Here is a 14,179-nt window from a genome sequence, read left to right as displayed (position 1 = left end):
TTCGTAATGCCTACCATGCAAAAGTCATAAATCTTCCTCGGGCTCCTGTGACCTCCATGTTTGACACGTGCTACAACCTATCCAGCTTAGAGTCGGTTCAAGTTCCAAATCTGTCATTCTTCTTCTCAGCCAGACCAATTCTAACGTTGTAAATGTGGAACATTCTAGTTGTGCAAGAACATTATGTTGGCGAGCGCATTTTTTGTTTTGCATTTGTCCCTACCAATGATACTACACCTGGTATTGGGAACACTTAACTAGCTGGAATCCATACTTCCTTCGATACAGAGGTGGGATATGTGAGATTTGGTCCGAACATTTGTGGTCCTCCAAAAATTTCTCCTCTTTGTCATGGGCATTGGCCTCCTAGAAGTACTACTAAGAGTATAGCCTTGTAGAATTATATTCCTCCAAATCCCTAATTTCTATGTTCATTTACATGCTTTTATGTGTTAATCATAAATATCCTTGATTGGTAAAATTTGTAATAAAGAGCAAACTTGCAATTCTATAAAAATTACGAAATTGGTGTCTTTCATTATTTCTCACCTTTATCGAGATCACTCATTCATTAAGAGGCTACAAGTATTTTTAGCCAACTAATTTCTAATTCAAAAAGTTGCTCTTTATTTTCTTCACCTTTAGTTATGGTTTTCTTAACTCATTTACATATTCTTTTGAATGGCAAAGCCTTTCCATGTGGATCTAGGAGTGGAACATTAGTGGTCATCCAAGAACATTTGTGCATCTAAGAGTTCTTGTTCTCAGGAGAACACCTGATCAGCGAGCTTTACTGATAGACTTCTCAGCCTCCTCCCACTAAGAGTTGGCATTTTTAAATTTCAATTCAATTTTTTTGGTTTCCAATTCAAATTGTAAACCTGATTTTTTTTATTTATTTTTTCGAGAAAAATATGCTTTAGAATTTTGAATCATTACCTATTTTACAATTGTCCCTCCAAATTTTAAAACAAGGCATATATTGAGGCTCCACATACTACTATTGCGTGTCTAATTAGACACTTTTACATTCTCCCAGTACCCCAACCAAAATTCCTTTGAATTTATAAATAAAAAAAAAATAAAAAATAAAGGAACCATTTGAAAAAAAGGAAATTAATAGAGGCTAATATGAAAAATGGCCACCCATTTTGTTTTTGGTTTTTGGTTTTTTTTTTTAAATTTTTTTTTTTCAAATTGTTATATTTTAATGAATTTAAGGGTATTTTGGAAAGAAAAATGAAAAGGTGTCTAATTTGACACGCGGTGGTAGTATAAGAAGCCTTAATGTCACTTTTTAAAATTTGGAGGTGTAAGTGCAAAATTGGTAATAGTTCACAGAGCTAAAGTGTGTTTTTCCTTTTTTTTTTTTTTTTTTTTTGTCTTTATATTATTTAAAACAAAAAATTAAAAAAAATTATTATTTTAAATGGACTTGTACCACACATAGGTGGTTTTGATGCACAACGGATGATGCCGTTATAAGAACTTGTTAGGGTATATATATAGCCCATCCCATATCAATGTGGGGATGGTCCAAAACAAGGCCAATCCCAAACTATCAAGAAATGATTGCTCCAAAGAATGTATTATATATATTCAGGTCACTCAGAAACAAAATGTTAGTCTTCATATATATATATATATATATATATATATAGGGGCCGTAAGCAATATTGCCAATGGCCAACGTACAGAGTAAAAATCTTATGAAAATATATTTAATTCTCAACTGGAGCATATCACATTTTTAATAATTGATATTTTTCAAGCGTTTCAATGCCTAAAAATAACTCAAAATTGAAAAATTTGAGAATCTACTATTTCTTTAAAATTGTAGATGGTGATCAGGATGCCTTACAAAAAATTGTAGATTCTCAAATTACGTAATTTAGGTCATTTTTAAGAATAAAAAAGCTTGAAAAATGCTACCTATTAAAAACGTGGCATGTTATTAAGGTAACCAAAAAAAAATTCCTCCCAAAAGGGTTGCTCTTCACTTTTGTAGAAAAGTTTCTCCATAAAATTAAAAGACAATTTTTGGGTCAAAGCTTTTTTACAATGTAGAGAGCAAGAATCTTATGAAAATATACTCAATTCTCAACTGAATATATCACATTTTTAATAATTAATATTTTTCAAGTGTTTCAATTCCTAAAAATAACTAAAATTGTGCAATTTGATAATCTACTACTTCTTTAAAATTGTAGATTCTCAAATTACATAATTTAGGCCATTTTTAAGCATGAAAACGTTTGAAAAATGTTACCTATTAAAAATGTGGCATGTTATTGAGGTAACCAAAAACAATTTCCTCTCGAACTAGTTCTTCTTCACTTTTTTATAAAATGAATAAAACGAAGAAAACATGTATGTCACGACTTTGAAAATGAAAAGAAAAGGTAAGTTGATATTAGCTCTCTAGGTTTTCAATTCTATCAAGTGAATTCAACCTGCTGGATCACTTAACCCAAAAACACAATGTTTAGATGTAATTAATTAATTAGCATGTTTTGGTATCATAATGAACAATGCATGGAAACGTGGCAGTATACCATTGGAACTAATTAAGGAACTAAGGAAAGAAAATGATATCATTATGAAACACTTCCACATTTTGAAACTACATTTTTGAATCGATACCATGACCATCAATCCATCCAGCAAGCCTCAGACTAGATGAGCACACCAGTATGCATATATACACAATACTTCGTATTTAAATGAACTCTCATTGGCTTAATATGGTATTCTCATTAAAACATGGAACATAAACAAATGGACAAACATCTAGTACACCAAGCTTTGACAATCCACGATTGCTGCATATCTCACAATAATTGCCATTTAAAAAGAGGAAAAATAAAAGAATTAATAGATATAAGTATTCAACAAAATATAGCACTTACAACTAACAAAGCACACCTATATTAATATATAGGCTTAAACTTTTATCAAAATGGAAGTACACAAGAAAAAACCTTTTACTTCTACAGTTTCTTATATATTCTTTTCTAAGCCAATGAAATATGGATTAAGAAAATGAGCCTATGGACCTATGGCTTTACCTTTATAGTAGAGGAAGCATGACCAGGGGGCTTATGATCCATTGAAGGTATTGTATTACTAGATAGGGTAGGGAGCATTACATTGTAGCACATGGTTCCATTAGGTTGATAGAGACCATAATTCCTTTATGATGCTGGTCTGCGCTTCAAATCCTCATTGAAAAAAGCAAATAAATAAACTTCAAGCCACATACTAGGCCTCAAAGGTGTCCCTTCATTTTCCAAATGCAGTCTCACTAAGTTCCTATTGTAAGTGGTAGCATTTCCTAAGGTCGCACCAATTTCATTGAGGTCCCTGTTTGATGGCCAACCAGTCTCAAAAACCTGAACCTCTATTACACCAAAGCTCATTCTAGCAATAGCATATATGACTGCATCATCTTGAGCATACAACATGTTTTCATATTGTAGCTTGTTGTACGAGTCTATGATTCTTATTGTAGGATGAAACAAAACATAATCCAAAAAAATCTTAGTTGGACCACCCTTATACACAAAAAATGGAAAGGCATTGATCCAAAAGGGAGATTTGATGTCCGACAAGAACGTTAAAAGTTCTATCATAATGCTATAAATGTTAGTTTTGAAACTTTCGGCTAAAGGTGGGCATGACACTTCGAGAATCTTTCAAGAATTCGGAGTAGAGACTTGAATGCACAAGTCTAAGCGTAATTGGAGTAAGCACCTTGAATGCTTACCATGGCCGGGACAAGATATGACAATAGGGTATTATCTTCAAGGGTGAAAATCTCATTTCCTACCACTATCCCGGTAATTCTAGTGGTAGGAAAATACACCTAATGTGAGTGGTTACCCATTGAAGGGCTGAATTTATTAACTAGGGAAGCAACTCGTTTTCGACCGTGACTACCAATTCAATGTTGGAATTGGCGAATGTGATCAAAACTTGTGGATCAATGTCATAAATCCATGTTTTTGAGATATTAAGATATGTAAGTAAATTGAGTACCTTCTCGGGTGCGAGCAAATTATCGCTCACTCAACCATAATTTATTCCTAGTGATTTGGCTTCTAAAAGCCGAACTCTGTAGAAACACAAGCAATGAAAACAATTTGTGCTTCATAACTAATGATTAGAAAATGCCAAATGAAAATTAATGGATTTCAATCTAGAGCAACCAATTGTGTATGAAATAATCATACAAAACATAATAAATAAATAAATAAATAAAAACCACAAAGTAAAAACAATAAGCGTACCTAAGAAATAAAGAGAAAACATAATGAACATATGGACCATGGCAACTCTAGGACCATTAAAGATTGCCATTGTGAGAGAGAAAGATGAACGAATTTTAAGCAAGATAGATTTTTAAGCTTAAGCTGAGCAAGAGTTGCTTAGCAAGAGAGAAGCAAAGCACGAATGTATATGAGATTGAGTGTGTTAGGAAGCGAGAGAGGAGGGCTTTGAGAGAATGGCTTGCAGAGTGATTGAATTTCAGACAAGATAGACAAAATAATCAATGAGAGTGGTTTATATATTAATGCATAAGCGTCAAATTGATACTTTATTATTATTTTTTTAGAAAAATTCACTTTACCCCTTGAAGTTTGAGGTGTTTTTCAATTTGAACCCCAATGTTTTAAATTTTTTAATGTACCCCCTATTGTTTCAAAAATTTGCAATAGGGACCTTCCGTTATTAATTTTCCTCTAAGTGGATGGAAATTATCCCACGTGTGTCTCACGTGGGAACAATATGCATCTCTTCCAATTTTGCCCCTTAGTAAAGCTAGTGAAATGACCTAATTGCCCCTCATTAAAACCCAACGCATTTTGCAATTTTTTAAGTTAGCCTCCCTTTGTTGGTCCACTGTTGGTCCTTCTCCCTTTCATTCCAACACCCACACATGACACAACACTCTCTCTTGTGCTCCCAATGACAAAGGCAGCACTCTCTCTAGTGTTTCTCTTTTGTTTTGTTTATTCAAGCAGCAAATCGTGGTCCCAGTATTTACAACACAACACACACATGACAACAGCTGTGGCAATAGAGTTTTGGTGCTCCTAGCGACAGCAATGAGGAGAAATCATGGAGATTGCATGGAGAAATTCTACAGCACACTACTTGCTTACATAAATTTGGCTTTCTTATGAGGTATGCCCCAATTTTCCATTTAATTTTTAACCATATACTATTTTAGGGTTTTATGTAAAATTGGGGCTTGGAATATTGTTTAGGATTCTTGTCAAATGTTTAAGGGAATATTGTAATTTTCCTCTAGAATCTCTTTATTGCCCTCTAATTTTCAACCATTAACAAGAGTTAGGGTTTTGAATAAATTTGGGTATTTTTGGGAATATTGTGGGTTCTTGTAAATTAATTGGAAATGTAGTTTGGTAGATGATGGTAGTTTAGATGCTTTCAAATGTGATCTTGTTTAAAACAAATGTGCAAGTAGACTAATTATGTATTAGTTTATCATGTTGAATGGATACCTTAAATGAAGGTACAAGCTTTTTTTGTTCAACTCATAGTAGTGCTTCATCTTCAGTGCAGTGCATTTGCTTCTACGAGCGGCCCACTATTGTCAAAGACCGCCCACACTGAGAAAAACTTTGGAAGGAGGTTCGTAAGTTGCGAAAATTGGAAGGCAAATACTTGATATTTTATGTAATTAGGATATGAACATGATTTTTTTTTTATTAAAAAAAAAAAGGTTGGTGATTATTAGTTGCGATGTGTTTTGCAGATTAACCAAGTTTGTGGCTTCTTTGAATGGCTTGATCTTAAAATGTGTGACTTTGGTAAGAAGGTGGCACATCGTTTGCAACAGAGGCGTAGATTTTTGGAGGCTCATGCAAAACGATATGAAACTGTTGGGGTTATCCCACATTGGTTGTGGAAGGGGCTGGTGGTCGGTTTATAAGTATGAGGAAAAGCCTCACCTCTTAAGCTAGCTTTTAGGGTTGAGATAGGCCCAAGACCACCCAACACTAGTATATTTGTTGGAGTGGTCCCTCTTTATGTGGGGGCCAACCCACGTGGATAAGCACAACCTTTGTGCGCAATATAAAAGGAAAAGCACTTTGTGCTTTTGCGTTCACGTGAGACTAGGGGACTAAGAGACAGAAAGAAGAGAAAAGTAAGGAGAAGAAAGAAAGAGTGCGGCGCAGGGAGAGAGAAAAAGAAAAAGAAGAAAAAGGGTTACGCCTTTTTCACATCCGTCATAGATTGGAAGGTCGTTTGTGGTTCGATCTTGATGCAATTTTAGAGTGTTGAACCTGACGACGAGTGCTACGTATTGACTGGTGTCGATCGTTGGAATTCCTCTCTAGTCGCTTGGTTGCTAATACCTACTTGGTGAAATCTTTCTTTATTCTTGTTGGAATCCACTTTAGGGTGATGAATTTATGTTTAATTCAAGAATACATGTATTCTTGATGTGGTGATAACCTTTAGATATTTCTCTAGGGAAGACAATTGTAAACTCATTATTGTTCATAGTGAAATATTTAACTGGGCTAAGTCCCGTAGTTTTTACCTTCGCATTGGAGGGTTTTCCACGTAAAAATTTTGGTGTCTTGCTTGTGGGTTTGCTTGATTATTATTTTGCTACTGTGTTACTATTTAATTTGCACAAAGAGGGGTAGATTAATTTCACTGAGCATCTGAAATTGGTGTTCACCCCTAACAAAGTGGTATCAGAGCCTTTGGTTCATTGTTCGTGTGGAGTTCTTGTGTGAATTAAATGGAAAAGTCATCTAACAGCATAGTTAAACTCACAACTTCTAACTATTCAATTTGGAAGACTAGGATGGAAGATATTTTGTATTGCAAGGAATTGTTTGACCCCATTGAGTTGAAAGGTGTCAAACATGTCGCTACAACCAATGATGATTGGAAAAAATTGAATAGAAAAGTCGTTGGATATATTAGGCAGTGTGGGTTGATCAAAGTGTCTTTCATCATGTAGCTAAAGAAGTTGATGTTTACCATCTTTGGCAGAAGTTAGAGAGTCTTTATGAACGAAAGACTACTCAAAACAAAGCCTTTGTGATAAAAAGGCTTGTGAATTTGAAGTACAAAGATGGGCATAGTGTTACGAAGCATCTGAGTAATTTCCAGGGATTGTTGAATGAGTTGTCTACCCTGAAACTTGCACTAGATGATGGGGTGCAAGCATTACTTGTGTTGAGTTCTTTGCCAGACAGTTGGAAAACCTTGGTGGTGTTGCTCAGTAATTCGGCTCCCAACGATGTGATAACTATGAGTATGGTAAAAGACAGCATGTTCAATGAAGAGGCAAGAAGAAAAGAGCAAGATATTTCTTCTCATTCAGAGGCACTTGTTATAGAAAGGCGGGGGAGAAGTAAAAGCAGATAAGCTCACAGGTATGACAGTCATGACAAGTCAAGAGGAAAGTCCTATTCAAAAATAGACATAAAATGTTTTCACTGTAGCAAGTCTGGGCATATAAGAAGAGATTGTAGAAAGTTTAAAACGGAACAGTTGAAAGGAAAAGATGAAGAATGTCAAGAAGAAAAAGACACTATAGCTGTTGCACCTGATGGTGATGTGGTATTTGCTTTTGATGAAGCTTATGCTAATCTCACATGTAATGAATCTATGTGGGTAGTTGATACAACAACATCTTTTCATATTACTCTACATAGAGATTTCTTCTCTTCCTACACTAGTGGTGATTTTGGTTGGGTCAGGATGGGAAATGAAGCAAAGTGTAAAGTTGTGGGCATGGGAGATATACAGCTAGAAACCAACATTGGGTACAAATTGATTCTCAAGGATGTTAGACATATTCCTGAAATGCGCTTCAACTTGATTTCTATTGGGAAACTTGATGATGAAGGCTACCACAATTACCTTGGAGGTGGACAGTGGAAACTGAGCAAGGGTTCTCTTATCTTAGCCAGGGGAAAGAAGATCAACACTCTCTACAAGACAGCTGAAAGACTAGTCAAGGGAGATGCAATTGTTGTTGAGAATCAAAACTCCACTGAGCTATGGCACAAGTGGCTTGGTCACATGAGTGAGAAGGGACTTCAGATTCTCGCCAAGGAACAGCTCCTACCTAATAATAAAGGTACGTCACTAACGCCCTGTACTCATTGTCTTGTTGGAAAACAAAGAAGAGTTTCATTTCAAAAATCCTCTTCATCAAGAAAGTCTAATATTCTTGATTTAGTTCATACTAATGTCTGCACTATGAACACTAAAACTCTTGGTGGTACTCTTTATTATGTGACTTTTATTGATGGTCATTCTAGAAAGGTATGGGTGTTTGCTTTGAAAACCAAAGATCAGGTATTGGGTGTGTTCAAAGTTTTTCATATGAAGGTTGAAAGAGAAACTGGAAGGCAATTAAAATGCGTTCGTGTAGACAATGGTGGTGAATACAGAGGACCATTTGAAGAGTATTGCAAAAGCCATGGGATCAGGCTTGAGAAAACTATGCCTAAGACTCCGCAGCATAATGACGTAGCAAAGAGAATGAACAAAACCATCTGTGAAAGAGTAAGGTGTATGCTCTCTCAAGCAAAATTGCCTAAACATTTTTTGGGTGAGGCAATGAGAATAACAGTTGACTTGGTACATCTTTCTCCTTCAGTTCCTTTGTATGGTGACATTCCTCAAAGGGTTTGGACAGGGAAAGATGTTTCTTTTGAGCACTTGAGAGTGTTTGGCTATAGGACATTCGTCCATATTCCTAGAGATGAGAGGTCAAAGCTTGATAGCAAAGTCAAGCAATATATCTTCATGGGCTATGGGCATGACGATTTTGGTTACATATTGCGGGATCTAGTTAATAAGAAAATCATACGAAGTAGATATGTCGTATTCTTTGAAGATCAAACCATTGAAGACTTGGATAAGAAAAAGGTAGAGTCTCTTGGTGAATATCGTGTTGATTTGGATCCCGTTATTCCTCTTTGTGTGATGCATGATGAACACATGAGAGATGTACAAGAAGAACAGGTTGATACAGTTGGTGAAAATGGTGAGCCTGTAATTGATAATGTAGAGTTAGAAGAGCACCCAGAGCAAGCTTCTTCAGAACCATCCGCTGAGATTCAGTTGAGGAGACCTACCAGAGACCGACAGCCTTCCAGAACATATTCAGTTAATGACTATGTGTTACTTTCTGATGGGGGAGAGCTAGAAAGTTATCAAGGGGTTATGCTACATGACCAGAAAAATCAATGGTTAGAAGCCATGCAAGACGAGATGAAATCCTTGCATGAGAATCACACATTTGATTTGGTGGAACTGCCTAAGGGCAAGAAAGCACTCAAGAATAAATGGGTGTTCAGATGCAAGATTGAACCAAACAAATCACAGTCAAGGTACAAGGCATGACTAGTTGTAAAGGGGTTCGATCAAAAGAAGGCATTGATTTTGATGAAATTTTCTCACCCGTGGTAAAGATGTCTTCTATCAGAGTTGTCTTGAGTTTGGCTGCCAAAATGAATTTGGAGATCGAACAGCTTGATGTGAAGACTGCTTTCCTTCATGGTGACTTGGAGGAAGAAATTTATATAGAGTAACCAGAGGGGTTCACAGCTAAAGGCAAAGAACACTTAGTGTGTCAGTTGAAAAAGGGCTTGTACGGACTCAAGCAGGCATCGAGACAGTGGTATAAGAATTTGATTCCTTTATGGTTGATCATGGGTATGATAGAACTACATCAGATCATTGTGTGTTTGTGAAGAAATTCTCTGATGGAGAATTTATTATTCTCTTACCATATGTGGATGACATGTTGATTGTTTGTCGTGACACTAGTAAAATTGACAGACTAAAGAAAGAATTAAGTAAGTCCTTTGCTATGAAGGACTTAGGACCTGAAAAGCAGATCCTTGGTATGAAGATCTCTTGTGATAGGAAAAAAGAAAATTGTGTCTATCACGAGAGAGTTATATCGAGAAGGTATTGGACAGGTTCAACATGAGCAAGGCAAAACCGTTGAGCTCTACACTTGCAAGTCATTTGAAGTTGAGTTCAAAGCAAAGTTCTACAAGTGAGAAAGAAAAAGGTGAAATGAAGAAAGTGCCTTACGCATCAGCCGTGGGTAGCTTAATGTACGCCATGGTGTGTACGAGGCCTGATATCGCTCATGCAATTGGAGTTGTGAGTCAGTTCCTTTCTAATCCTAGAGAAGAACATTGGGCAGCTATGAAATGGATTCTTAGGTATCTCAGAGGTACTTTGAGAGTATCTTTGTGCTTCGGCAATGGTCAACAGGTGCTTAATGGGTTTACAGACATAGATATGGTTGGGGATATTGATTTTAGAAAATCTACTTCAGGGTACCTGATTACTTATTCAGGGAGAGCAGTGTCATGGCAATCCAGATTGCAAAAGTGTGTTGCTTTGTCTACCACAGAGGCAGAGTACATTGCTATCACTAAAGCGGCCAAAGAATTGTTATGGATGAAAAAGTTCTTACAAGAACTGGGTCTACAGCAAGAGAGGTATGTACTTTACTGTGACAGTCAAAGCACAAAGGAAAAGCACTTTGTGCTTTTGTGTTCACGTGAGACTAGGAGACTAAGAGACAAAAAGAAGAGAAAAATAAGGAGAAGAAAGAAAGAGTGCGGCGTAGGGAGAGAGCAAAAGAAAAAGAAGAAAAAGGGTTACGCCTTTTTCACATCCATCAGAGATTAGAAGGTCATTTGTGGTTCGATCTTGATGCAATTTTAGAGTGTTGCTCCTGACGACGAGTGCTACATATTGATTGGTGTCGATCGTTGGAATCCTCTCCAATCGCTTGGTTGCTAATACCTACTTGGTGAGGTCTTTTTTTATTCTTGTTGGAATCTACTTTAGGGTGATGAATTTATGTTTAATCCAAGAATGCATGTATTCTTGATGTGGTGATAACCTCTAGATATTTCACTAAGGAAGACAATTGTAAACTCATTATTGTTGATAGTGGAAGATTTAACTGTTGAAAATAATTTGGATGGTACACAAATTCTCATTGATATGAAATAATTACAGTATGAAAATTAACAATAAAATAAATAAAATACAAGAGATGAAAAATAAAGTATAGAAAGATCTCACAATACTATAGAATCACGCACGAGCATTGTCCTTAAAGGTTGATTTGTGCATCCTTGAGCGTATAAGTCGATGTGATCGGATCCTTTGACACGCAACCTCCCAGGATTAGACTATAGCGTCTACCTTCATTATGGACGCACTTCCAATAACGAAGATTAATAGAACAACCCTTTGATTTGCTTGATAAAAAGCCACATAGAGAAAAACCCCGAATAAAAGACACTAGGAGGACTTTTATTTATGAGCAAAACTAGATAAATATGCCACCAAAAATTGGATGTAAATATAGAAGATGTTTTTTCTTTCTCAAGTAAAGACGACAATAAAACTAACAAATATAGTCTTTTTTATATTGCTACTTTGTTAAAAGGTGTCAACTTAAATTATGGTCAAACTTGAAGAAACGTAATAACAAACGTATTAAACGATCAAACCATTGAAGACTAAAAACCATTAAACTCACCAATGGTCATAAATCTTAGAGAAAATCATTTGGTCAAAAAAGAGAGTTAATAACCAACAGATACAAACGGAAATGTAAAAGTTGATATTTCTTTTCAACTAAAACTCATGAAGATGTGATAAATGCAAAATGGTCATAAAAGATATATATACATTTAAAGCTTATGACAATATGTTGAAGACTTGGTCTTCAATGATTGAAATAGTCATTAATAAAATAATTAAAAGCATGTAAATAAAACTTTAATGATTAAACGGTTAAAACAAAAATAATGGCTTTTGCAAAGTTTTTAATAACAAAACAACTGAAAAATAATGTTTGTAACACATATATTACAACAATAACTGGACTAGGTTCTATGGCTTTTACCTTCGCATAGGAGGGTTTTCCACGTAAAAATCTTGATGTCTTACTTGTGGGTGTGCTTGATTATTATTTTGCTATTGTGTTACTATTTAATTTGCACAAAGAAAGTATATTAATTCCGCTGAGCATCTGAAATTGGTGTTCACCCCTAACAGAAACAGTGGTTGAGGTTGAAGTTGGGAAGGTGAGGGCAAAAAATGAGAAGGTGAAGACAGAACTAGTGAATGAAATATCACAGTATCGTAAAGAAATCGAGATTGGATAGATAAAGCTACATGCAATAAAGAAGAATTTCCATACAATCATTGTCTGTTCATGGATATTAATTTTGTTTGCATTGGGCATGTTCTTCTTTGGATACACCCCCAAATGTCACTATGTCTCAAAGTAGGCCGTGTGATGCTGTCATGAGATTGCCCGTCATGTTCGATCTGGTGGATCTTGTTGTAATTTTTTGTTGTGGTTTTTGTGTTGTATTAGTAAGCAACATGTAGTATACTAGAAGTTTTTATCCTTGCTTACATTATGTAGTCGTATGTGGAATGCTTTTGGTTCAAGACATTAGTCCCATGTGAGATTTATTTTGTTTAAAGACTATAATTTGCATTATTGTGTTGACAACCTTCCAATGAGTATGTAGTATGTGTTTACAAAATTAATTATGTAGTATGTATTTACCAATCCAAAGAAAGAATATCTATTTACAAAATTATTCACTGACTATTATGAAATCTGTTCAAACATACCAAAACTATAAAATTGCATGAATATTTACATACCACCGAACATATCACTAATAATAAAGTTACATGTCATTTTACATAACAAAAAATATACCAAAACTATAAATGCATAATGTCATTGTACATAACACAAAACATACCAAAACTACCATTGGCATAACTGTAAGTCTAAAACATTACAACATTTACAAGTCTAAAACGTCCTTGGCTAGGGCTTCCAATCTGGATTCAGTCTTTTTCCCCTTAGCTTCCATAATTTCAATTCCTTTTTAGACTATTGTAACAATGTGTTTGCCTTTCACTTGGTCTGATGATGAAGAAGCAATTGCACCACCCTTGACAGCCCCACCTCTGGCTACACCACCACTAGTTAATGACCCTCTTCTTGCAGCTCCACCTCTGGCTGAACCACCACTAGTGAATGGCCCTCTTCTTGCAGCTCCTTTGGTTGCACCACCTCTAGTTAATGGCCCTCTTCTTGCTACAGCGTCAATTGGACATTCATCTTCAGTGTCAATGTGTATTGGGCTAGTGTTTTTTATGGGACCAATACGTCAAATACCAGCTATCCAATATGAATGGCGAGTCCTTGTTGCAGGCCCTCTTGTGGACAATGTAGTCTCTACTAGATCATCTGTTGAGGCTCTAATTTACACACCCCATGCTGGAGGTAGGATAATGCCAGCACTAAATCCTTGTTCATGGTCAGCAAATGTAGGTGGAGGTGATTCTCTTCTTTCATCAACAAATCCAGATGAAGGTGATTCTCTTCTTTCATCAGCAAATCCAGGTGGAGGTGTGTGGTCTCACTCATCAACAAGTTTTGGGGCATTAGTTGGTTTCGAATTTGCACCACTTGGATGATTTTTACTTTTGCCCTACTTTCCAACCGACCAAAAAAAAAAAAGTTAGTACCTTCGATGTTATGTACGCAATAGTTAGAGTATGCTGAAGTACCTTGCTCTTGGAATGTGAACCACCAACTGATATATAATAATACCACAATAAACTTGTATGAACTTTTGGGAAGATTCCTTGCTTTAACAACATCTTAGGATTCTAATATCCACATCTACTATATATGTTTTGTAAATGTTTCACAAACATATATTAATTAACAAAATGATGCATCCAAGTATTTGCAACTTTGGGTGAAAGAGTCATACAAACTGAGGGTTTGAATTTTGAACCTTTTTTTTTTTTTTTCAATCTAATCACTAATCAATTGTATGTGAGTTTCTCAAATATTTTAATTGAATTTTAAAAATTTGGCTTCTTGACATGTAAAAAAAATTGACAAGTAGTATATGGACTTTAAATCCCAAATTCCCAATATACAATGTATGATGCTCAATTTTTCAATACAGCCCAATTGAAAAGAGAAAATCCTCAATATCAATAGTAAAAAATATTCCCCAAACAATATTCCCTAAACAATTGACAAGAACCCTAAACAATATTTCCCCAAACCCCCCAATTTTACACTAAA

The 14,179-nt window shown here is 35.5% G+C and overlaps 1 pseudogene; it reads right to left on the bottom strand.

Moving 5' to 3' along the window:
* Nucleotides 1-2,739: 2,739 nt before the first annotated feature.
* Nucleotides 2,740-4,359, bottom strand: LOC132169670 (glucan endo-1,3-beta-glucosidase 14-like; annotated as a pseudogene).
* Between the last annotated feature and the right edge of the window lie 9,820 nt (nucleotides 4,360-14,179).

Source organism: Corylus avellana, chromosome ca2 (genome assembly GCF_901000735.1).
Source record: "Corylus avellana chromosome ca2, CavTom2PMs-1.0".
NCBI lineage: Eukaryota > Viridiplantae > Streptophyta > Magnoliopsida > Fagales > Betulaceae > Corylus > Corylus avellana.
Note: the sequence above shows the minus strand (reverse complement) of the source record. Positions and strands in the feature narration are given on the sequence as shown.